This window comes from Mirounga angustirostris, unplaced genomic scaffold, assembly GCF_029215605.1.
Source record: "Mirounga angustirostris isolate CCGP_5_RB_7025 unplaced genomic scaffold, mMirAng1.0.hap1 SCAF_3, whole genome shotgun sequence".
NCBI lineage: Eukaryota > Metazoa > Chordata > Mammalia > Carnivora > Phocidae > Mirounga > Mirounga angustirostris.
Genome location: NW_026991711.1, coordinates 191,613,313 through 191,638,010, shown reverse-complemented (window position 1 = coordinate 191,638,010; position 24,698 = coordinate 191,613,313). Strand labels below are relative to the sequence as shown.

The window sequence follows — 24,698 nt, the reverse complement described above, 5'->3', positions numbered from 1 at the left end:
TTTAAGAAAATATTTTCATCAAATGATGCCCCTGCTGTAAATAATCTAATAAAAATGACACATTAAAAAAAAAAAAAAAACAACAACCCAGGACATCAGGTATTATCAAAGATCTCAATAAATTGATAGACTAGAATATAGAGAAATGCATTCAAAGTGCATGGCCTGGTGTCTGCAGGCTGCATAGGAATGAATTTTTATCCCAAGGGGTTGTGCTGCTGAGGGAAGGATCTCCTGATTCAGCCAGGTTTCCACACTAATTGAAATTGAACCTGGATGTCCGAGATAGATGCAAGTTTCCTCAAAAGCAGAAGAACAGAACATAGTTGCTATTTGGGACATAATGAGATGGGGTGAGTGCAAGTAGTCTTGTCAATGGAGAAAGAGAAGATCCTTGACTACAGACATTGAGTTGGGCGGGGGAGCCTTCATGTACAATTCTGTTTCAGGGAAACAGAGCAGAATACAAAATGAATGCAGAGTTCACAGGACATAAAATGTGTACTGGGGGTGCCTGGGTGACTCAGTCAGTTCAGCATCTGACTCTTGGTTTCAGCTCAGGTCAGGATCTCAGGGTCGTGGGATGGAGCTCTGAGTCAGGCTCCAAGCTCAGTGGGGAGTCTGCTTGTCCCTCTGCCTCCGCCCCTCCCTCCCCCCTCTCTCTCTCATGGATAAATAAATCCTTAAAAAATGTACACTGAATACAATATTTATCTGAGAGAAACAAAAAGCAGGATGGTGAGTACAGGTACAGTGTTTACATCTAGCTCTTTTATATTCTATTTCTATTGTGGATAAATTCTTCCTCCTTTTATTTTCAAGACTGCTACTGACGACATATGGGAAAGCTATTGGGGGTGTTATTATTATTTTTGGTATATGTGTGTGTGGTATATGTGTGTGGTGTGTGTGTGGCATGTTGTGGTATAAGTGTGGTGTGTGTGGAGTTTGTATTTGTAGTATATGTGTGGTTTGTGTGTGGTGTGTTGTTCTATAAATGTGGTATGTTGTATGCAGCATGTGTGTAGTTTCTGTGTTTGGCATATGTGTGGTGTATGCATCGTTTGTTTTTGGTGTGTGTGTTGTGTATGTGTGATGGTGTGTGGTGTGTGGTTTATGTTTGTTGTTTTTGTGGGGTATGTTTGGTCTGTGTGTGGTGTATGTGAGGTGTGTTTGTGTGTACATGGTGGATGTTTTAGATGTGTGTTGTGTGTGTGGGGGTTATTTTTTAACTTGACACCTTACTAAAACTATTTGTTGATTCTAATTCATTTTTAGTTCTTGATTTACTCTACAGTAATTCTATAACAATTGACTACAGTGGAACTGTTTGTACTCCATTCTAATATTTACATCTTTTCTTCATTTACTTTTTTTATGCAAGGGGCTAGAACACCCAATGTGATATTAGTTAGTAGTGAGAGGTGGCAGTTTTCACTAATTCCTGACTGTAGGCAACGCTGGGATGATGGCCTCTGTCTTCTAAGGCCTCCTGCAGTTATGGATGGTAGTATTTATGTGGTTTTGTGTAGTATTTGTGTGGTATAAGTGTATGTGTGTGGTTTATGTAGGTTGCATCCATGTGGGTGGTGTATCCCACAACAAGCACCTGTGGCCCTCTTCTCTTTCTGTCCTGTGCTCTGGGAGTTTGCTTGGCTGTGTGCAGAACCAGCAGGGGAGGCCACTGGGAATAGCCATGAACAAATGGGGGAGGTGGGAATGGATAGATAAATGCCCTCTCCTCCTCAACCCCTGCTGGGACAATTCTGAGGAAGCCATTCCACCTGTATGTATTTACCTCTTCTTCTGTGATCTTTAAACCTTTTATTTCTTTTTCTTGCCTTGTTGCAATGGCTGAGACCGTCAACACAATTCCCAATAGACATGATGAAAGTGGGCATCTTTGCCTTGCTCTTCAAGGTTTTGTATGGTTTTGTTTTTTTGTATGTCACCCCTTCATTGAAACTTTTCCTGACCGACTTCTGTAGAGTCCATCCTTGTTTAGCCTCAAGTTCCAGATAGGCTTGTGAAGAGCTCTTTCCCGAGTACCAAGATTTTCTCTCTTACTTTTGTAGTGTATTTTTAATATATGCCCTTCTTTTCCTGGACTGTGACCTTACTCTTCAGAGTAAGAGGAGACTGGTGGATTGAAAGACAATAAACTGATCTAGATTAAAACTTCATTTACTACTTATTACTTATACAAATTATTTAATCTATCTCAGCTTCAGATATGCCTTTTATAAAAGCAGGATTATAATACACATTTTGAAGAATATCATTAAAATTTACCATCAGAGAAGCAGATGTCTGGGGAATGATCCCATCAGGCACAAAAGCCTAAGGATTTGCCATGGGAAGGGATGTTGGCAAAAGCTGGCATCCCCTGATCCTGCTACGCTGTCACAATGCTTGTGCTTTCATGCCCAGAGCTGAGAACTGACGGTGAACAATGAAACATGATCCTCATTTCCTCTCTGCCTCCCTGACCAGTGTCCTCAGCTTCACCAGCTTTCTTCTCTTCCTAGATGAAGCCAGGTTCACTCTTGCCTCAGGGCCTATGCACTGGCTGTTCTCTCTGCCTGGAAAGCTCTTTCCTCAGCCATATTTGCAGGACAAGCCCCCTCAATTTCTTCATGCCCCTACTTAAGACCCTTCACCCCTTCCTCTCCAAACCTTTGTCTCCCATCCCTACTGCATTTTCTGCCTTAATATTTTCTACTCCTGATTTATTTATTTATTTATTTATTTATTTATTTATTTATTTATTTATATTTTAAATATTTTATTTATTTATTTGAGAGAGGGGAGGGGGAAGCACAAGCGGCGGGAGGGAGAGGGAGAAACAGACTCCCCATTGCACAGGGATCCTGACACAGGACTTGATCCTGGGACCCTAGGATCATGACCTAAGCTGAAGGCAGAAACTTAACCAACTAAGCCACCCAGGCGCCCCTCTTCTCCTGATTTAATTAGAAGTAATTTATAACTTACTTTATTCTTTTCCATCTCTATGCCTGGAAAGAGGACAGAAGAATTTTTGTCTGTTTTGTTCACGGGTGTAACCCCAGAAACAAGAATAGTGCCTCACACATAGTCAGTTTCTCATTAATGTTTGTTGAATGAATGAACACAACTTTGGAGCCCAACCATGGGCAAAGCCTGGACCATCAAGAGGGTCATGCTTGTGGCTGTGCACAGGCAATTTCAGCTGTCAGATAAGACACATCTGCTCCCAGTGATCACCCTTGTGTGCAAGTGGAATGAGAGATTCCATGTATTTTTCCACTGAGCCTGTGGACTCAAGCCTAAAGCCTCCTTGGACTGAAATTTGGGATAAAATAGGAGAGGGAAGGGTGTATCGAGTATGTAGTAGGAAAGATGATGATCTGAGCAATTAATAGGAAACATAAAGGAAAAAGGCCCCGTGTGTATCTTGGGAAAGTAGGGCAGGTTATGCCAGTTTCATTCCTCTCCTTGAATGGATGCCCATTGGTGCCGGCATAATACCTGGCACTTGGAACCACTTCCTAATGAAGAATGACTGACACAGAAGGTTCAGTGTGCCATTAATTATATTGTTTGACCACCCATGACAATGCAACAACCTTGCATTTCCTCTACTTATCAGCATTTGGATCTAATTCCACTGATGCTACAGATTTTAATCAGCACATTATTCAAATTACTTGTATCTTCTGTGACTGCAGATCAAGATTCATTATGTAGAGATGCCCTTGATTAACTCTCACAGTTGGCACAGAACCTGGTGTCACCACTTCCGCACATGGAGGGCACCATTCTCCTCTCTTAACTTGGTTTTAGGAGGCCTTCCTGCAGAGACTCTTCTGTCCCTCTTCACTGCTCTTCCATGCAAGTCCACTGCTGTCTGCCATTTTCTCATTATCATATTCTGAAAGATGTCTCCCTCAGAAGTTATTTTTTCTTTGATTCTTCTTCTTTTAAAAAAGTTTTTATTTATTTATTTGACGGAGAGAGAGAGAGAGAACACAAGCAGGGGGAGCGGCAGGCAGAGGGAGAGGGAGAAGCAGGCTCTCCACTGAGCGGGGAGCTGGACGTGGGGCTCGATCCCAGGACCCGAGGATCATGACCTGAGCGGAAGGCATACGCTTAACTGACTGAGCCACCCAGGTGACCCTCACTGCTTCTTCTAAAAGAAAAGGAGCTGTATTTAATGGTTTAGTATAGGTCAAAGAAAAGAGGGTCAAGAATGGTGGTGAGGAAGGAATCATCATTCTCTGGAAGGAATCACCCTAAAACTCAGCAAGCATTCTCCTAGAGCCACTCTCTGGGGAGCACCTTCGAAGGGTGCCTTCATCATTGCTGTGGGGCACACCAAGAAATCCCCTCCATGCCAGGGCCATCTTCGTGTCAAATACTGTAGTGTCCGCAAATTGTCTTTAGGAATTAGGAATATGCAATCTCACCCTCCTTGTGTCCTGTCCCTCTTGGGCTGTCAAGATTTGAGCACACTGATTCCTCAGCTGCTCTCATGGGGGTATGTGTATGGAGGGCCTGTTGAGAAGGCAGAGGAGGGCCTTTGCCAAGGGGAGATGGGGACATGAAGGAGACTGGGCTTGGGGCCAGCCTGCTGTCCCAAGAACCCAGCAGTCAGGAGTCTCTGCTCCCTTCCATCCCCCCTTGCCAGCTCTGCTGTGGGGCCGCCAGAAAAACAAAGACAAACCATCTCCAGGCTGGACACTACAATTTTTCCAGTTCCATAAAGGGAAAATAAAATCAAAAGCCGCAGATGACATTAGGTTTGGAGCATGTGTGTGCCCGCTAATCAAAGCCATGTGAATGTGGAGCATGATTACAACTGAAAAAGAAAAGAAAAGAATGGAAAGGAAAGAAGAAAGAAAGAAAGAAAGAAAGAAAGAAAGAAAGAAAGAAAGAAAGAAAGAAAGAAAGAAGGAAAGAAAGAAAGAAAGAAAGAAAGAAAGAAAGAAAGAAAGAAAGAAAGAAAGAAAGAAAGAAAGAAAGAAAGAAAGAAAGAAAGAAAAGGAAACAACATTCAATTTGTTTGAAGCTGCAAGGAGACGTCGGTGCTCCTGTGGGTCCTACGGACATAGCTGAGGGGCCTGGTGAGAGTTTGTGGTGGGGACAGCCCCCCTGTGTGCAGACAGATATATTATTGGTCTCGTCAGCATATGTTTGCAGTTTTCAGAGATCATTTCCTCTGTTTGGGTGGGGAGGGGCGTTGTTGTAAGCACTGCCTCTGATGTTTCTCTGACATGGGCTGTGTCTAGACCCTAGCAAGGGATAAAACCCAAAACCTCTAGATCAGAGTCTTTGGATTCTTCTGAGCATGCCAGACACTGTATCCCAGTGTTGCGGACGGAGCATCGCTTCCTGCTCAGGTCACTGCGAATTCGCTGCTGTCACTGCATCGGGAAAGGGGGGTGCATATCATGATGCTCTCATTGTCCTCCTCCTGTGGCCCATGGTATGCCCAGGTCTGATATTACACCAACAAGGGGGTTTTTCCCTAGTGGTAGACTTTATTTTGTGAGCACTCCTGGAAAGATCTGTACTACAAGCTTCCGTGAGCATAAGGAAGCCTATAACCACGTTGAAGCAACCGGTGTGTGAGGCAGACATGTCTGCATGGGGAGGAACAACAAGCCCTCTGGATGCCAGGCTAGGCGGCGTTCGGGGTTTTAGGATCAGTTAGATGTTGCCGGAAGAGATATGCTCCATGTCATATCTAGAAAATCCAACATGCACCAAGTGTTTCTCAGGGAATGTGCCGTGTGGACACCCCACGATCCTCCCCACCTCCTCTCTGCTCTCATATAGGAAAGGTGTCTCCTGGAGTTCTCCTGATGTCTGTGGTCATACGTGCTCATGGTACAGCACATAGGAATCATTGAAATCGCTGCAATATGTTAGTGATATAATATATAGAGATTGCAGGTAATTGGATGAATGAAATCACCTCTTCTCTCCTCCCAAAAAAGAGAGATCATTCAAGCCTAATAAGGAGATAGTTCATAGGCAACGTGCAAGGAGTTTTATGTCATTCTACTATGGACTGGAGGGCCCGCAGCTCCAGCCATGAGCTGCACTGGGTCTGGATGCATCAATCCCATAGTTGCGGCACTGCGTCCTGCCTGGCGGTGACATCTCCTGTCCGGTGACCTCGCTCCTTGGCCTGAGGTCCCATAGCTTACAGGAAACCCAACGTGCACTTTTCTATTGGACTATAAAACACACTTTAAAATGAGTGTGCATATAGCATTTTCTAAAAATGGAGCAGGATTTTACATGCTGTTCTGTGATCCTTTTAATTCCAATGAATATTTTACAAATTTCTCTCCATATGGAAAGTATGCTTCAACCCCATCACATTCAACGACCATCCTCGATCCCACTGTGAGGCTACACTGATCACTCATTTCAGCCAAATGGGGTTTATAGACAGCTTACCGGGACTTCTCACTCCACACATCTTCCAAGGCCCTATTCTTACTTCTGTATTCCTAATTTTATCTTGCTTTTCTTAAATAGGGCTCCCTAAAACATATTAGCTTCGTGCCCCACAGAAGTGTTCTTAGGGCCATTTTTGTTTGTTTAATTGGACCCCTTATCCTCCTTCACTCCTTATCCTTGCTACCTTCCCTGCCTCCAGGAAGCAAGCACCTGCTGGTCTTGACTGGACATCAGGAACATTTTATGAGAGCCCTTCTGTGGTGAACTGAATGTTGTGTCCCCCTCCAAATTCCAATGTTGAAATCTTAACTCCCAAGTTGAAGGTATTGGGAGGTGGAGCCTTTGGGAGGTGATTAGGTCATGAGCGTGGATCCTTCATATGTGGGACTCATGCCCTTATAAAAGAGATCCTAGAGACCTCTCTTGCCCCCTCCACCACATGAAGACATAGCAGAAAATCAGCCGTCTGTGAACCAGACAGAGACCCTCAACAGAACCGAATCTGCCTTCACCTTGATCTTGGACTTCTAGGCTCCCTAACTGTGAGAAGTAAATGTTTGTTGTTTGAGCCACCAGTCTATGGTATTTTTGTTACAGCAACCCTAACCGACTAAGACCCCATCTTTAGTCAAATACTCTTTTAGGATAAGGAAACAACCAGCACCTGCCCACACGCACCAGGACAGTCCCTAGTCCAGTTCAGGCCCTGCTGACAATGTGGTGCCAAGGATAACATAGGGATCCTATGTGTCCTTGTCCAAGGTAAGTAAAACCATATATCTCTAATAGGAAAAAGCCACCGACTTCAAGGCTAAAGAAGGAGAGTCCCAGGACCAGTGGTTCTTGAAGATCATGGCTCCCCTTGAAGATCACCCAAAGAGCTTTCAAAAATCTCATACCACGCCCCAGACCAAGTTAACTAGAAATGCTGGGGTGGAGCTCAGGCCTCAGCAATATTGAAACTCCCCAGATGATTCCAGCAGGTCACCAAGGCTAGGAATCATCTGTAGATGGAGACTCCACCAGCTGCAGGGGAGATGGTGTTCAGAGCCAGGCCATGAGACACTGTCCCAGGACAGGGGTTAAAGGGACAAAGGCTGTGGTTCCAGAGCTGAATAATCCCCTTCTAAGTCTTCCCAAAGCTTTCTGAAAGGAAACCAAAGGAGCAACTTTGTGGCTAGGAGGAGAGAAACAAAGACTTTTGCTCGTATTTTATGTACACAGACCACAGTCTCCTGTGTATTGCTGCAAAGTTTAGGATTTTTTTTTTAAAGATTTTTTATTTATTTATTTGAGAGAGAGAATGAGAGACAGAGAGCACGAGAGGGAGGAGGGTCAGAGGGAGAAGCAGACTCCCTGCCGAGCAGGGAGCCCGATGCGGGACTCGATCCCGGGACTCCAGGATCATGACCTGAGCCGAAGGCAGACGCTTAACCAACTGAGCCACCCAGGCGCCCAAGTTTAGGATTTTGATAGGTGTTATCACTGGTTCTTTACAATGAAGACAGCCATGTTCCTGCCTATGGAGTTGCAAAGTCTAGCCAACCTCAGAAAGCTCAGCCAATTCAAACAGATTTCACTTTAAAATAGCATGAAACATTCTCCTTCCCCACCCAGATTTATGGGTTTCTTCTCTTTGGTACAACCAATTATCTAAACAGCTTCTGATTTGTTTCAATCCCCAGTGGGTCTGAAGCTGCTAGGTTGGCCACCATTCTTGGCCTGTCCATGAGGATAATCATGAAGCCCACGTCATGCTGGGCAAAGTCTGTCGGGTGATTCCCTTCCTCCTTCTTCGTTACCACTCTGTTGTAATTGTAATTTAGTTATTGGCGGTGGATCTATGCTCTACAAATTAAATATGTTACTCAACACTTTGATTTATTTTAGGATCATCAAAAATTAAATCAGAGAGAAAATAAATAGGCAAAAGAAAATAGAATTCTTTCAAATACAAATCCTCTAGGTATCTGTTTTGATTTTTAAAGTAGAATGTGGAATGGTGCTTTCAGTCCCTGGGGCCCATCTGTGGGTCCCACAACACCGCTTTGCAGTAAATGCCCACAGGCGAGTGGAGGGCAAAGCTCTGGGTTGCGAGTGCTCTAGCCACAGAGGCCAACCGTGGAAGACTAGCCATGTTTCCTGCAAAGCTCCATCTGAATTGAAAGCATATGTGATAATGACTACTTTTCAGCACTGTGGGTTTGGCGATTTTTCCAGTGAGGAGCTGGTTTGTGGTGGGTTCTGTGAGCAACGAATCTGGAGTTAGGAACAAGGAGTAGGTGAAGTCTGACATCCAGCATTTGGTCACGTTCATGCAGAGTTGCAGGAACAATCAAAATGAGATGTTAGATTCTTGCTAAAGACAAGAGAAAGCTGGTCCTCACAACGCCAATGAGGTGAGGCCACAGCTTCGCTGGCCTTCCCTTCATCATGTAAATTCAATCTTCTGCCCCCCTCCACGGCAGCTGCTGTTCCCTCATGCTAAGCTCCCAGGAGTCACATAGAACCGTCCAGTTTCTCTGCAGCCCTGGGACCTCTCCCGAGCCTGCACTGATACGCACAAACCCCTTCCCCGCGGAATACCTCATTTCCTGGTTAGTGGCTGAAGGCCCAGATGCTACCCAGCACGTCCGAGCGCTGACCCACGTGCACGGTACCTGGCTGAGTGCTCCTGGCGAGGGTCCCACGATCCGGGGAGATGTGTCTTCACAGTGTGCATGTGACGCCCGTCTGGCTGGAGACCAGCCATAGCATGGGGCTTCCTGATGTCCCTCACCCCACCGACACCGAGACTCTATTCTGGGGGTGAGTTATGTTTTTACTGCTGCCTCTGATCTTTTGTTCCTCCGGTGCCTTTGGTCACGTCTTATACGGAGCGTGTTGTTGCTCCTAGTGAGAAGACCCCCTCCAGAGATGCCAGAGCAAGGAAATGAATCCATGTGAAGATGCTCAGACAGAGCAGACCCTGCAGACCGTTCCAGCTGCCTGGACCACTGCAATGACAACTGGAAAGACAAAACAAGCAAACAGGGCATGCAGAGCAAGCAGGCTTGCCCGACGCCCCCAATCCCTGGGATACTCCCCAAACTTTCCACTGTGGTCAGGCCCTTCTCACTGAGTGAGCACAAACTGACCTGCCCCAGGGACAAAGCAAGACCTTGCCTGGTCCTCTTGGCACCAGGGCTCAAAATTAGACCTTGAATACAAGGGCAGAGAGGGAGCGGTCTACACAGAGCCCTTCCCTCCGTTCCCCGGCCCCGGGGATGGGAAGTGCTGTTGTTAGAAATCTAGACCTCCAGCTCAATATAAAGGCCAGGGTTGAAGCTGTACATCTGAAGTTTGAGAAAAGCTGAAATTGATTCTCCAAAAGATAGTCACATTATAACCCCAAGGACCTGTGCGTTTCTATATGCAAAAAAAAAAAAAAAAAAAAGTAATGATTACATTAAGAATCTTGAGGCAGGGAGATTAGCCTGGATTGTGCAGGTGGGCCCGAGATGCAAGCACCCGTATCCCCAGAAGAGGGAGGCAGACAGAGATTTGATCACAGAAGAGAAGGCCAGGTGGCCACGGAGGCTGAGTTTGGAGGGATGTGGCCACAAGCCGAGGACAGCGACAGGCACCAGAAATTGGAAGGTTTAAGGAACTGATGATTCTCCCCAGAGCCCCCAGGGAGGGTGCAGCCTGCAGACACCTTGATTTCGGCCCAGTGATGCCGGCTTTGGGCTGCTGATCTCCAGAACTATAAGAAAATAAGTGTGTGCTTATCTGTAAGGTTGCTTATGCCCCAAATAGGTCTCGCGAGTCCTTATTATAAGCCGGGTGAGCGGCTAAAAGCATTAAGGGAACGAACACTACCTCTTCCTCCGTCTTGTGACGTGGATGCGGTGAAGTGGTTTGCAGGTGACTGAGCAGGTTGTGGTGCTGATGGCCTGATCCTTAAGGAGCAGGAGTGATGGCTGGGAAGCGGTGTGGGAAGAGGGGTCACTAAAGCCACCTCACCTACAACCCTTCCCAGAAAATTCTACGCATTCTTCCACATGCCTCAAACCTTGAAATTGGGAAGTAGAGATGTCAGCTGTCCCCTAAAAGACCTGTATGGGCCAAAGTTTCTGCCTAACGGAGCTAACATTTCTCAGCAGGCCACTAAATGTGCCTCGGGCTGATACTGCCCCAAAAGGAACTGCCTTGGGTCTGGCATTTTCCGTTACGGCTCTCAGCCTTCTTACAGCAAGATGCAGCTTACTGCTTATCAACAGCACGGCAAGGAGGGATGGGAGTGAGGGGTAAGGCCTGGCTGAGAATTTCGGGGAACCCACGGCATTGCTGGTCTTTGGATATCTCAGAAGTGGTCAGGGTCCAAGGCTATGGGATGGGGCTTCCCTTCTGAGGCCTGCGAGCTAAAGACATCCCACCGAATCCCCGAGACTCATGGACGGTTCATGGACAAATACTTTCCCCTACCCCAAAGGCAAAGACCCCCAAGTCTACTGCCTCAACTTTCTCCCTTCCCTGAAACTCAGACAACCACTCTTTGTCCCTTTGTCCCCCAGCGCTGCATTTCTTGGAAGCCTTCAACAACGGGGCTGAGAAAATCCTGTCTGATTCCCAGAGTTAATGGAATAACCTATCATGTTCCCAGAAGACCACTCAGCTCTGAACTCAGATGCCAACAATATAAATACTTCCATTTTCCGGGTTGGGAATCTTCAAAAGCCAAAAGAGCTATGCCTGAGGTCAGCAGTCTTAGTTTGTGGTTGCAGCCCCCAGTGGGAAGTTCCAGTCACTTGTGGAGTGGGACGTGGGTAGAAAATTAGGAACAAATGTCCTAGTCGTGTGGACTGCCAGATCTCTGGAGGGACCAAGGTATCCATGGGATTTGGAATTTGACTCATTCCAGAGGCAGCGACAATGGCTGAACGCCTGTGGCCAAGAGGCAGCAAATGGAATGACTCAGCCTTAGGGCTCCCCTCTGCCTTGGGGGTCTGTCCCTACCCACCGCTTCCTGATTATGAGGCGCCCACACAGACCGAGATGGGGCCACCAAATTGCATTTCCTACAGTTCAAACAAAATACCCAAGTTCCAGAATTAGAGCCGGGCAAAATGGATGAGGGTTTTCTGATGCTTTTTTTTTTTTTTTTTTTTTAACCGAAAAAAAATTGAATGCTTAAAAGTTGTGAGCTCAGGCTTGGCCAAATTAATCCAGATCAGTGAGAATGGAAAAATCGTGACTGCATTTAAAAGTTAAGAGCCAAATAAACCTTGGATGTAACAGCCTTGTGAGGTCTGTGCAGAAAGGCAGATCATGGAACTTTCTAGAAACGTGAATGATTGTCACTGAAGCTACAGTAAGGACAAGGCTTCCACTGAACCAGGATGGGCAGATCCCCCTGGCGAGTTCTCAGGTCCCAGCTGCCTCACTGGGGGTGTGTTCTTCTGGGGTGGAAGGGGTGTTCTGGGCCCCCTGGTCCCTCCACACACCCATGAGCATGCTCAGGGAGATGTCAGGCCCCAGTGTGGTCAGCTCAACTCTCTGAATTTCCCCAGGCTGAGTCCTACCCCCAAATCTGGACTTGTGTGGAAAAGAAGAGAAAAAGGGGAAGCAAGTAACTGGGAGAAAGATGAGTTCAGTCTTGCTCACCTTCCCCTTCTCCCCTTAGTGTGTCTCCCGCCGCCACGTTGAACACTTCCCAAGGCCAGGTTGTGCAGAAGGCCTTGCTAGCTAGTGAGGTAAGCACAGACCCGGGAGACGGGGCATTCCGGGTGCTAGAAGGATCCAAGGGCATCTGGGAGAGGCATGGGTAGTGTCACCCACAGAGTTCAGAGTTCGGAGCTGCTCTCGGCGGAGGTGGGGAAGAGCTCTGTCCTGGGGTGCAGGCAGGACGCGGGAAGGACAGCGGGCAGGCCAGCTGCTTGCCCCCCTGGCTCCCAGGGATTCTCTGCTCACATACAGACCTCCAGGTGAGGTTGATGAATGCTCACTTACTTTTCTCTACGTCCTCAGAGACCTGAGATGACAAGAGCCTGCAGCAGCTCCAACATTTCTCCGATGCCCCCGAGTACTTATGGAGCGCCTACTGTGTGTCAGGTATGGTTCTAGGCCCTGAGGGACAGCAGCGAAGACCACCCAACCCACCAACCAAGCTGCCTGAACCCTGCCATCATAGAGCTTGCGTGTCTCTTGTCAGAGCAGACCCATAATTATAATACAAAAATAACATGATGAAGAAGTGAATTCCATCTGTCTGCCTGTCTTTGTGAAACGTCACGTGATTTCTTTCGACTCCTGTGTGTCCAGCTGACTCAGCGTGTGAACCCAGCTCATGGCGGGAAAGAACCCAGTGGTGCCTCTCATGAGCTCAGCACAGAGCAGGAGGAACGTCCAGTCCCCAGCTAGCTGCTGAGCGTGCACGGGGTGCCAGTCACAGGAGATCGAGGCCTGCCTGAGCGTGTGCATGCAGCTGCAACTCCTGCCAGGGGCACAGATAATAAACGGGAGGAATATGGCCTGGCACTGGACTCCCCAGTATGGAAGGCAGCTCTGGGGGTGGGGGTGACTGGGCTTGGGGCACAGTCCCCATTAGAACTTACCGTTCTGACATCACTGTTGCCAGTGGCCCAGCTCATCCAAGGGGGAGGTGACAGTGGCAGCAACCGCAGAGGTGACCTTAGCATGGAGAGAAGCGAAGGGAGGCAAGGTTTTGGACCTCAAACTACAGGATGTGCTAATGCGTTGGATGTCCAGGATAGAGGAGAAAGCATAATCGCTAGGTCTGTGTCTTGAACAATCCTAAATTATAATTACATGAATAACAGTGGTGTCACAAGTTGTTAGAGAAAGTGCTAAGAGGTTAATTTTTAGTTTTGATCATTAGTCTTTGCCAAGTCATTGATGATTCACCAGAGCTGCCACTGACCCCGGTCCCCTGTCGGGAAAAATGCGTTATGAGAAGTATCCATCATTATAAAAACATATGTCTCTATGATAATGTACCTAATCATGAGCAGTTCCTTTACTGAAAGGCAAACACAGAAGGAAAGAGTAAAATCTGCAAACTTCCACTGCTACTGTTTAACTTCTTTAGCTTGAATTCCCCCTTCCTAAACATCAAAAGTTTCAGTGTGATTTCTAAGGGAAAGGAAAATGGATGGGGTGTCACACACATGCCTCCCCAAGATAAGCTAGTAAAAGAACCCCAAACTGAACACTGAAGGAGAGGGTGGAGACACACTTCACAGAGTCCAGGGCGAGTGACAGACAGTTGGTCTGAACTTGATGCTTATTGCCCACCTGCCTGGAAAGCAAGCTTCCTCTCCAGGCTGAACAGGGGTGCGTCCCTCCTACTGAGGACAAGGAAGGAGTCTGGAAGGATGCAGCCTGGAGCTGTGGAAGATGCATGGGATCTGGAGCCAGATACACTGGGTTCAATCCGAGACCACCACTTACTACTTACATGTCTTTGGGAAAGTAACATAACTTTTCTGGGTCTCATCTGCAAATGCACATTACGCAGCAGACCTCAGGGCTGTCATGGGGACTCACACCTATGTGTGTGTACAGAGTGCCCAGCACAGTGCCTGTCATGTAGGGATAGCCAGCAAACATGAACAGTCCACTGTGGTCTCCCCAAAGAACTGCATCTTGATGATCAAAATTCAGACATCGCAGAGCACAGGAGTGATTTCTTGTTTATATCTTTGATGGAGAAACCTCTTTTTCTTAAGTTTATAGGATGCTTAAAAATATGCACACAAAGCGTTTCCCAATGGAATAAAAAAAATCAAAGTAAAAATGAAGGGACATCTGTTTTTCTACCATGATTCAAGAGCTTTATGTAAAAAAAAAAGGGGAGTATTTAAAAAATTTTTTCCCCTTGTAACAATAAATTCCTGTTCTTGATAAAGAGGATGGAAATTTTAAGACTTTTTAAAAATCACATAGTTTCTGTTGATTTAATGCTTCCCTAACTTTCTTCTTTAATTCACTGTATTTCCTTAATTTACGTCATGAGCAGAGGAGAGAGGAGCAAAGCCCAGCAAAAGGACGAAAATGCAAATACAAACAAATCAGCTTTGCACCTCAGCTTAATAAATACTCTTAACACTCAGCCGTTCCCTACCTCCACACCATTGGTTCCACGTGACATCATGAAAAGGCCGCAGGATTTAGAGTCTGTCAAACATGGCTCCTGGTAGCAGAATGGAGAGATTTTATATGATAACTGTATTTTGTCATTTCTTTACTTCTGTAAAAATATTACTATTTTCATGCTTAAGCTAGTGTGTTTTATTGTACAATGTTGAGAACAAGTATTTCAGCTAAGTTTAAACACAGGGAGATCTGCATTTCAACATGTTTTAGGTTCACAGATGAAGCTCATGAATTAGCAAGGGTGTTATTTTTTAAGTTGGGTGAGCCAAAAAATTCATGTGGAATATCTTCTGGGAACAGAAATCTAGGTCAACAAACTACTCTCCTGAATGAGCTCCTGTGTAATGTTCATCTTTTGTCTTTGAACCTTCTGGATGCTTCAGTAGTAAGCTATACTGTAGAGGGGACTGTTGCCCAAATTTTCCCTGATTTCCCACCTCCACACTGTTCTACATGGTACATTTAAAAGAGCATTGGATTTGGAGATGGGCAAATCTGAATGCTTGGAATCAAACCCCTTTCTGTATCAGCTAGCTATTGCCAGAGTAATGCTGCATAACAAGCCATTCCCAAACTCAATGGCATATTAAAAGGACTTACTCTCATGCTTATGAACCTCCATGTCAATGCAGTGGAGCCATTCAGCCCTGCGCCCAGTGGTCGGCTCTGTTTCCAGCTGTGGGTCAGCTGGGTTTGGCTCTGGGCTTTGGGCAAAACCTAAGTCTGCTGTGCTATTTTGTTCTGGGGTTCAGGTTGAAGAGGCAGCCTGGGAAGCTCTTTTAAATGGCAAATCTCAGTGCTTAAGAGTCAAGCCAAACTGCGCAAGCACATTGAAGTCTTGTGCTCATTTCACATCTGCTCATATTCTTGGCCAAATCATATCCCCTGGCCAAGCCCCATGTCAGTGTGATGAGCGAATGCACTCCTGCCCTGGGGCTGCTTGGGAGGAGAGGTGAGTGAATATCTGTGAACAATCATCCAACCATCAGACTGCCCAAAGCCCATCTGTAGAACTAGATTTAATGCTTCCCACCTCACTGGGCTGCTATGTGTGTTTATGTGGGTTTGACAGATGTGTCTATCCAGCAGGTGAAGTCAGTTTGTCCTGGTTCATTGTCCAAACACAGGGATGATTAATCAACTGGACCAACACACAAAGCTCTGGTTTCCTCACTCCCCCATGGCCCCACAGAGGCATCACCCACAGCAGTGCTTTGGGGGTGCTCCTCGGGGCTGAGCCCATCTGCCTGGCTCTCTTGCTCAAGTTCTCCCTCCCGACCAGCCTGCATGACCCTCTACCGGCAGAGGTGGTTGGTAGCTGAAGTGGCTTTTTGACTTTTTCTTTCTAGGAGTGATAGAAACCAGGGCAGAGGTTGCTTCCTTCTGGCACTTTATTTCCTCTCCTAAACTCACCCCAAGTACAATGCTTATCCAAAGCACATCTCTGATAATCTCATGTGAGTTTGGCACCGGAAGAGGATTCTTAGGGAATTTGTCATCATCCTGATAATGGAATATTCCACATCGAGTCCCTTAGAACGTGTCAGTTTAACTCAGAGTGGTTTGGGAATAGAGCTGCTTTTGAAACGGGCCAGCTCGTGATCAGCAGCTGCACCTATGAGCTACTGTAGCCTGGGAATATGTGAAATCTGGTTTGTGAGGATGGTCGCCTTGTTTAAGGGACAACGAATGGCTATAAAATTGTTGGTGAGCCAATTGTGAAGGACCTAAGAGCCTCGTGGTGGTTGACAATTATATGTGCAAAGAAATAGAAGCTTTGTTTTTGATGCTGCATTTCTTACATCAGAGCCCGTAAGTTCCAATTCATCCCAACATGGAGGCACCGAAGGCTTTGTTTGAAGCTGTGGTTGGACAACAATTTTGGAAAATCTACAATCAGGAATAGACCCTGTCTGTTAAGTGCACTGTCACAGTGGAGATGCTGCTCCATTGGAGCACGGAGAGCTGGGCCTACTTGGCTCCACCAAAGAATGGAAGTTTAGGTGTCATAATGGTCACATGGCAAATAACAAGGTCTTTGTGCCTCAAAGACTCAAATCCTGGCTCCATTACAGGGTGGTTTGACTACAGTGAGGTTGTGGCTGGCAGACGCACTCATTCTACTAATATTTTCTTTCCTTTTTTTTTTTTTTAAAGGTTTTATTTATTTGACAGAGAGAGCACAAGCAGAGGGAGAGAGAGGGAGAAGCAGGTTCCCCGCTGAGCAAGGAGCCAGTGTCAAACACTATTCAGTGTTTGACAGCTGTAGACTTGGGCTGCCCTAGTCACTTTGGGATTGTGTCTTTGAAATGACTCCATGATTGGACCAGTTGGAGACCAGATTTTTTTTTTTTTAGTTAAATCACAAGCAGAACTTAAAGATACCTCCTAAACGCTTGTTACCATTCTGCTGTGCAGAAGGAGGAAGACAAAATGGGGAGGCTTGATCTCCAAGCATGCATCTGATCATTGGAAGGCTAAGCCTATGGTGGGTGGAGGCATAAGAAAAAGAAGACGTGTCACATGGTGGGGATAAGTTTCTCCTTCACAGTCTTCCCACAGGCTGATCTCAATCACAGAGAAGGCCAGCAGACCTTGAAAAGGAGAGCCTGCAATCCTGTGAGCCAGGTGGGACACCTGCCAATTGTGGTGATGGGGCCACAGTGGAGCCCTGCTGCTCCTGCACCTCAGCTGTCTTCACCCTGAGTTTTATCCAGTGAATTAGAAAAACAGATGCATTTTCCACAGCAGGACCTATCACGTGAATTTTTAGTATCTTGCAACATGGACCATTTCCTCTAGTTAAATAATGAACTCATGAGCCTTTAGCTGAACTTAAATGGCTTGGTTTGCAGGCTTAGATATATGTCTAAGAATATTTATTTATGAGGTCCGGCCCGCTGGACTTGCCAAGAAATCCTCAGGGCTAGATTTGCAGGAGCCTCTCTGTCCCTGTCATCAGCAAGGTCATCAGTGACCAGACTTCTGCCTCTCCTGTGCGTAAACATGGGTCTCCAAACTTCTTATTTCCAGAGATTCTGTCATAATTACAGATTTTATTCTTAAAACATATGACATTAAATTTTCCCAATGTGTCTAACACCTTGAAACACAAAAGTGAAGTTAGATACAGAGGTAACACTGAAGATGTTGAGGTAGCTACAGTCTCGGGCTTGCAGAGGGCAGAGAGGCAAGTCTGCTGGGGTTGGGGGGCAGCGAGGGCTCAGAGCAGAATTTACTTCTCAGGGGTGGGTCTGCCTCTCCCACTCATCATCCAGCCTGGAATATTCGCTCCAGTTCCCAGGAAGCAGTGCTACCAACCTGGCTTCCAGAGCCAGGGTAACACCCTGGCTGACCCACCAGCTGACCCTACCTTCCAGATGGGAAATCACATTCTGCCCAGGACTCCACACATTTGCTATTTCTGAAACTGGGGAAGATTGGGGAACTTTATGTTCTGATCTGGAGAAGGGTAAAATGTGGGATTCTATACCTGGAAGAAGAAGCTCCAGGTGAAACCCAAGATGGCCCCGGATAGGCTGAGGTCACAAATGCTTCTGTGCTCCCCACAAAGATGGATCCAGACAGATAACTAGGGCGGGTCACGCTCCCACCTGGCCAAGACAGAGCTGGAGGAAGTGCCTGAGGCTCTTTTGTGAATAAAATCTCAGTGCACCCATCCCTAGATAGGCAATGTTCACTGGGTACCTACAGAGAGCCAGAGGGGTCTCCTCTTCTCAGAGATGATTCTCACCTCCTCCTCCCAAGAGAGACTTTTTGTCCACCAGGCTCCAGGATTTCATCAACAAGGAGAAATTCTTACCCTATCTCAGCCACCTGGGGGAGTTCCAGGGGATTCCATGACACCGTCCCTGCCCTCTGGGCATTTAGAATCTAGATTTCCAATGTGATGAAAAACTCCCAGGCCCAATGTTCATCGTCTATAGACAGTACACAAACACGACCTTCTGGATCTTTACAACCTCTGTGGAGAGATGACCCTGAAAGTGCAGTTTGGCTTCTCTAAAAAGGGCAAGATAGTGAGGACACAGACAGTGTGATCTGCCTACAATAATACAGTGAATCACAGAGAAAACGGGAAAGGAAACATAATCCCTAGGCTTGCAGCCCATAAAACTGGTTTCCTTTTCTTGCTAAAAGAAGGGCATGAATTAAAACGAATGCACATAATACTATAAAGCCTTACTTCATGGAAAATATTGCTCTAGAAAAAAACATGAAGTGTTGTGTCTAGCACAGAACTTGCTAATTTTAAACACAATTATATAAGTGAAATAAGACCGATTTTATAAGTGGAGAAAAGGTTTTGTGCCCTTAGAGACCGATTAATTTTTATTTATCTGCATAGAAATATTTTCAACTTCCTACAAAATATCACATGCATAAACGAATGCAATTCCTTGTGCTCGCTTTGGCAGCACATATACGAATACAATTCCTTTCCCAAATTGTTAACATTAACCTTCTAAAGGGCCCTCACAGATGTTAGCCATGAATGGAAGAGGGAAGAGATATAAACAAAATCATGAATGAAAAAAGGAAAACAACTATTTTTAAAAAGCCCACTTTAATAATAAGACTATTTTTTGCACAACTCCATGCAAATAAATTGAGGTTAACACAAAGTTTTGACCTTGGGAACTTTCTGACCCTGAGGATGTTGTGCATAGAAACATCCTCATCCATTACAAGAGCACCCATGACTTTACTGTGAAACAATTTTTTTCTGGAGCGAATTCTAGTAGAACAAATATAATTTGTGTTCAACTTTCTAGACATCAAAATTAAAAATTTTTAACTTGTTTCCATTTTCATTTTACTGAGCCTATTTCCTTCAGAATTGATGCTCTTCATCTTTTTGGAACAGCTTATAATGAAGATCAGTATCTGAATCCTTGGTTAGTGTAATTTTAACAGGCATAGCTTCTGTCAACGTCAGTTTTTCTTTTGTGGTCATTACCCATTATTTCTACCCAGTCCAATGCTCCTGTCAAATTCTGAACATCTACACTTAGGTAGGAAGACTCATTTTTTTAATTGTTAAATTCAATTAGACAATATATTGTATACATCATTAGTTTCAGATGTAGATTTCAGTTATTCATCAGTTGCATATAACACCCAGTGTTCATCATATCATGTGCCCTCCTTAATGTCCATCACCCAGTTACCCCACCCCACACCCACCTCCCCTCTAGCAACCCTCAGTTTGTTTCCTATACTTAAGAGTCTCTCATGGTTTGTCTCCCTCTCTGATTTCTTCCATTCAGTTTTCCCTCCTTTCCCCTATGATCCTCTGTGCTGTTTCTCATATTCCACATATGGGTGAAACCATATGATAATTATTTTTCTCTGATTGACTTATTTCACTCAGCATAATACCTTTTAGTTCCATCCACGTCGATCAACACCAAGGAAATACAAACAATTATGAGAACATATTACAAGAAACTATATACCAACAAATTAGGCAATCTGGAAGAAATGGATGCATTCCTAGAAACATATAAACTACCAAAACTGAAACAGGAAGAAATAGAAAACCTGGACAGACCCATAACCAGCAAGGATATTGAAACAGTAATAAAAAATCTCCCAACAAACAAGAGTCCAGGGCTGGATAGCTTCCCAGGGGGAATTCTACAAGACATTTAAAGAAGAATCAATACCTATTCTTCTGAAGCTGTTTCAAAAAATAGAAATGGAAGGAAAACTTCCAAACTCATTCTATGAGGCCAGCATTACCTGATTCCCCAAACCAGACAAAGACCCCATCAAAAAGGAGAATTACAGACCAGTATCCCTGATGAACATGGATGTCAAAATTCTCACCAAGATACTAGCCAATAGGATCCAACAGTACACTAAAAAGATTATTCACCACAACCAGTGGGATTTATTCCTGGGCTGCAAGGGTGGTTCAACATCCACAAATCAATCAACACGATACATCACATTAATAAAAGAAAGGACAAGAACCATATGATCCTCTCAATTGGTGCAGAAAAAGCATTTGACAAAGTACAAGATCCTTTCTTGATTAAAACTCTCTGAAGTGTAGGGATAGAGGGAACATACCTCAGTATCATAAAAGCCATATACAAAAAGCCCACAGTGAATATCATTCTCAATGGGGAAAAACTGAGAGCTTTTTCCCTAAGGTCAGGAACATGACAGGGATGTCCACTCTCACCACTTTAGTTCAGCATAGTACCTGAAGTCCTAACCTCAGCAATCAGACAACAAAAAGAAGTAAAAGGCATTCAAACTGGCAAAGAAGAAGTCAAACTCTCACTCTTCACAGATGACATGATATTCTATGTGGAAAACCCAAAAGCTTCCACCTCAAAATTGCTAGAACCCATACAGGAATTCAGCAGAGTGGCAGGATATAAAATCAATGCACAGAAATCAGTTGCATTTCTGTACACTAACAATGAGACAGAAGAAAGAGAAATTAAGGAATCTGTCCCATTTACAATTGCACCAAAAACTCCATAAGATAGTTAGGAATAAACCTAACCCAAGAGGTAAAGGGTCTGTACTCTAAAAACTATAGAACACTTATGAAAGATATTGAGGAAGACACAAAGAAATGGAAAAACATTCCATGCTCATGGATTGGAAGAACAAATATTGTTAAAATGTCTATGCTACCCAGAGCAATCTACACATTGAATGCAATCCTTATTAAAACACCATTGACATTCTTCACAGAGACATGAAAGAACCCCACCCCTCCCAATTGTATCCTGATCAAATTGCTCAAAACCATGGTTTAAAAATATTCAGAAGCAGGGCACCTGGGTGGCTCAGTCGTTAAGCGTCTGCCTTCGGCTCAGGTCATGATCCCAGGGTCCTGAGACCAAGCTCTGCATCGGGTTCCCTGTTTCTCCCTCTCCCACTCCCCTGCTTGTGTTCCCTCTCTCACTGTCTCTCTCTCTCTGTCAAATAAATAATCTCTCATGGTTCGTCTCTCCCTCCGATTTCCCATGAACCATGAGAGACTATGGACTCTGAGAAACAAACTGAGGGTTTTAGAGGGGAGGGGGGCAGGGGGTTGGGTTAGCCTGGTGATGGGTATTAAGGAGGGCATGTACTGCATGGAGCACCGGGTGTTATATGAAAACAATGAATTGTGGATCACCACATCAAAAACTAATGATGTATTGTATAGTGACTAATATAACATAATAAAATAAAATAAAATAAAATAAATAAATAAATAAAATCTTTAAAAAAAATGTTCAGAAGCAGCCAGCTTTTCTTGGCAGCCACAATTATTTTATTTTTCTCCACTCTTCCAGGATCCCAATTAAAATGTACCCAACATAAATAAACAGCACACTTGCCCCAATAGTATTCATAATTGTGTTTTAAATAAATAACAATGTACCTTGGAAACATAGGAAGGTAAGTGTCCCCTGAAGGTGTGCACTGCGGTGTGTGTGTGTTGGGGGGGTGGTTCTTGAGAGAATCAACAGTGAAAAACTAGGGAAGAGACAGGAACCATCCCGCTTCCATGCTGATTCTTGCATTCTAGTGAGAAACAACAGAGAAATAGCTTTAGTCCTTACTTTTTAATAGTCAAAAGTGCTGCATATGAACGTCTTTGAGTTTCATCAACAGTGTGAATTGAAGTTGTGTGTCTTGAATATCAGGTGACATATGGGGCTGTCACAACTTTCTACCATGGGCTGCATTGGCCAAGAGCGTGCCAGCCAGGGTGCACCCTGGGAGCATGTCTAAAGCAAGGATACATGGGAAGTGGGTGTCCAACAGCCCAGACTCCCTCTCCAAGGTGATTTGGGTGCAGTTCCCCAGAGGGACTGAGCCTCAACTGCCCACCATGGGAACATGCTCATTAGTGAGCCTTGCCATTGCTTCCTTCTCTTCCCAGGGCCCAGGGCAGGTTCTCAAGTCCACCCATTGCATTCCTTCCTTACTCTGCTGGACTTCCTGGGCCAGGCCAGTGAATGGACATGAAGGACTTTGCTAAGGCAGACATTTCTCTTGCAGATCCTTCCTGACTACTGGCCTGCTCGCCCTGCCCACCTGTTGCCATGGTTATTGCACAGGATCACCTGCTAGACCAGGGGTGTGGTGATGTTGTAAGCTTTTTTTTTTTTTTTTTGACATCTTTGGCCTGAGGAGTTACCCACTTATTGCTGCCCTTGAGTGACCTCAAGCAAGATGCAAACCTGTGTGACACAAAAGCTGTCACACAGCTCCCAGGGCTTTGCTCCCTGGTTTGCTCCCAGGGCTCCCTTACACCTTCATTAGAACTTGCAAGGATTTCCCTTTAGTGTCATAGAGGTCTTTAGCAGTGAGTCATCAGCGATGTGAATCCTCTGACCTCCTACTGCATTTGGGGCACTTCCTCCCACATGTCCCTGGAAGACCGTTATTGACCCTGAACCCGGAGCTGCTCAGACCACTGCGGGCAGCTCTTCCCAGCTTGGTGCTGTCCTGCACGGACATCCTATCTCCAGCGGTAGAGACCAGCACCTGTTTGCAGCACCCAGAAATTAAAGACCTTTCCCCTATACCTTATGTTTTCTAATACCACTTGGCAAACACCCACATAGTAGCATTTCAGTCTAAACACTCTTTAATCCTTAATAATTGATTGTAAATCCCATCATCAACAAAATGTACTCCTTCTCCTTTCACTTACAGGATTACACTCACATGAGCTACTCATCACAGGGGTCCAAGAAAGTGTTTTCAAGGATCTGCATATTCTAATTTTTTTAATTTGAAGATTTTGCTTTTATGACTTTGATAGGTTAAAAGAATATATGGTTGCAAAGTTTTGCAGCCTCTCCCATTAAGAGGTAATTCTATTTCTCCACACCCTTAGTCTAAGCTTCATGATGCCACGTGTTTTGGCCCGTAGGTCACCAACAAATATGACGCGAGCAGAAGCTTGAAAAGTGCTTGTCCATTAGGATTTGTCTTCTCTTGCTGCCTTTGGAACCCACAGCTACGCGAAGAAGATGGTGCTGGCCAGCTAGTTGTTGGCCATGTGGGGCTCACGTGTCACCCCCAACCGAGTGCCCAACATGTGAGTGAGGCCATCTAGGGCCCAGTGATGCTCACCTGATCTTCCAACTGACTGCAGCTGCATGAGAAAGCCAAGGCAAGACCAGTAGAAGAACCACTCGCCTGAACTCAGTTCAAATGATCAGTCCACAGAATTATGAGCTATAAATAAGTGCTGTTTTGGGGGGTAATTGTTACTCAGTTAAAACCTGACTCAGTGACAATATAATGAAATTAACGTATACACATATCCTGGAATGTGAGTAAAGGACATCATTCTGCTACTGTCATGTGATTGCCACTTTTGGATTATTATTTACAATCTTACTAGTTGTATTTAATTTATTTATAAACTCATGAGAAAAGAACAGTGTAAATAATTATTCATTCCACGTGAAGGCGAATGAGATTCTGGCCCTTTGTACAAATGGGAAAAGGGGAGAAATGAGGGAATGGGGAGATTTGGCAGAGAACGGAATCATAACCAGGCATGACCCCCTTTCAACAAATCGTAAATCCATCATATTGATATAATTCTGTCAATGTGCTTTTATAGTGGAATTTGAGTTGTAAACATTAGGAATTTGGACCCATACTTACCTTTTTTTGTATATTCATATGCTTAAATAACATGATGATAAATGTATATTTAAATAACGTTAAAATATAGATAATTTAATTCTTCCTGGAAATCGGCAGGCATTTTTCCTTTATTTTTTATTTTATTATTATTATTTTTTATTTTATTATGTTATGTTAGTCACCATACAATACATCATTAGTTTTTGATGTGATCCACGATCCATTGTTTTCATATAACACCCAGTGCTCCATGCAGTATGTGCCCTCCTTAATACCCATCACTGGGCTAACCAATTCCCCCTCCCCCCTCCCCTCTAAAACCCTGTTTGTCTCTCAAAGTCCATAGTCTCTCATGGTTCATCTCTCCCTCCAATTCCCCCCCCCTCATTTTCCCCTTCCTTCTCCTAATATCCTCCATGTTATTCCTTATGTTCCACAAA

The 24,698-nt window shown here is 44.9% G+C and overlaps 1 long non-coding RNA gene across 1 annotated transcript; it reads left to right on the top strand.

Annotated features, from left to right (window-relative positions):
* The first annotated feature begins 9,329 nt into the window (after positions 1 to 9,329).
* Positions 9,330 to 24,463, top strand: LOC135363931 (uncharacterized). The gene is made up of 4 exons (XR_010410358.1): positions 9,330 to 11,192; positions 12,119 to 12,188; positions 12,463 to 12,546; positions 23,531 to 24,463. It is a non-coding gene; the product is annotated as an uncharacterized LOC135363931 (long non-coding RNA).
* Positions 24,464 to 24,698: the final 235 nt, after the last annotated feature.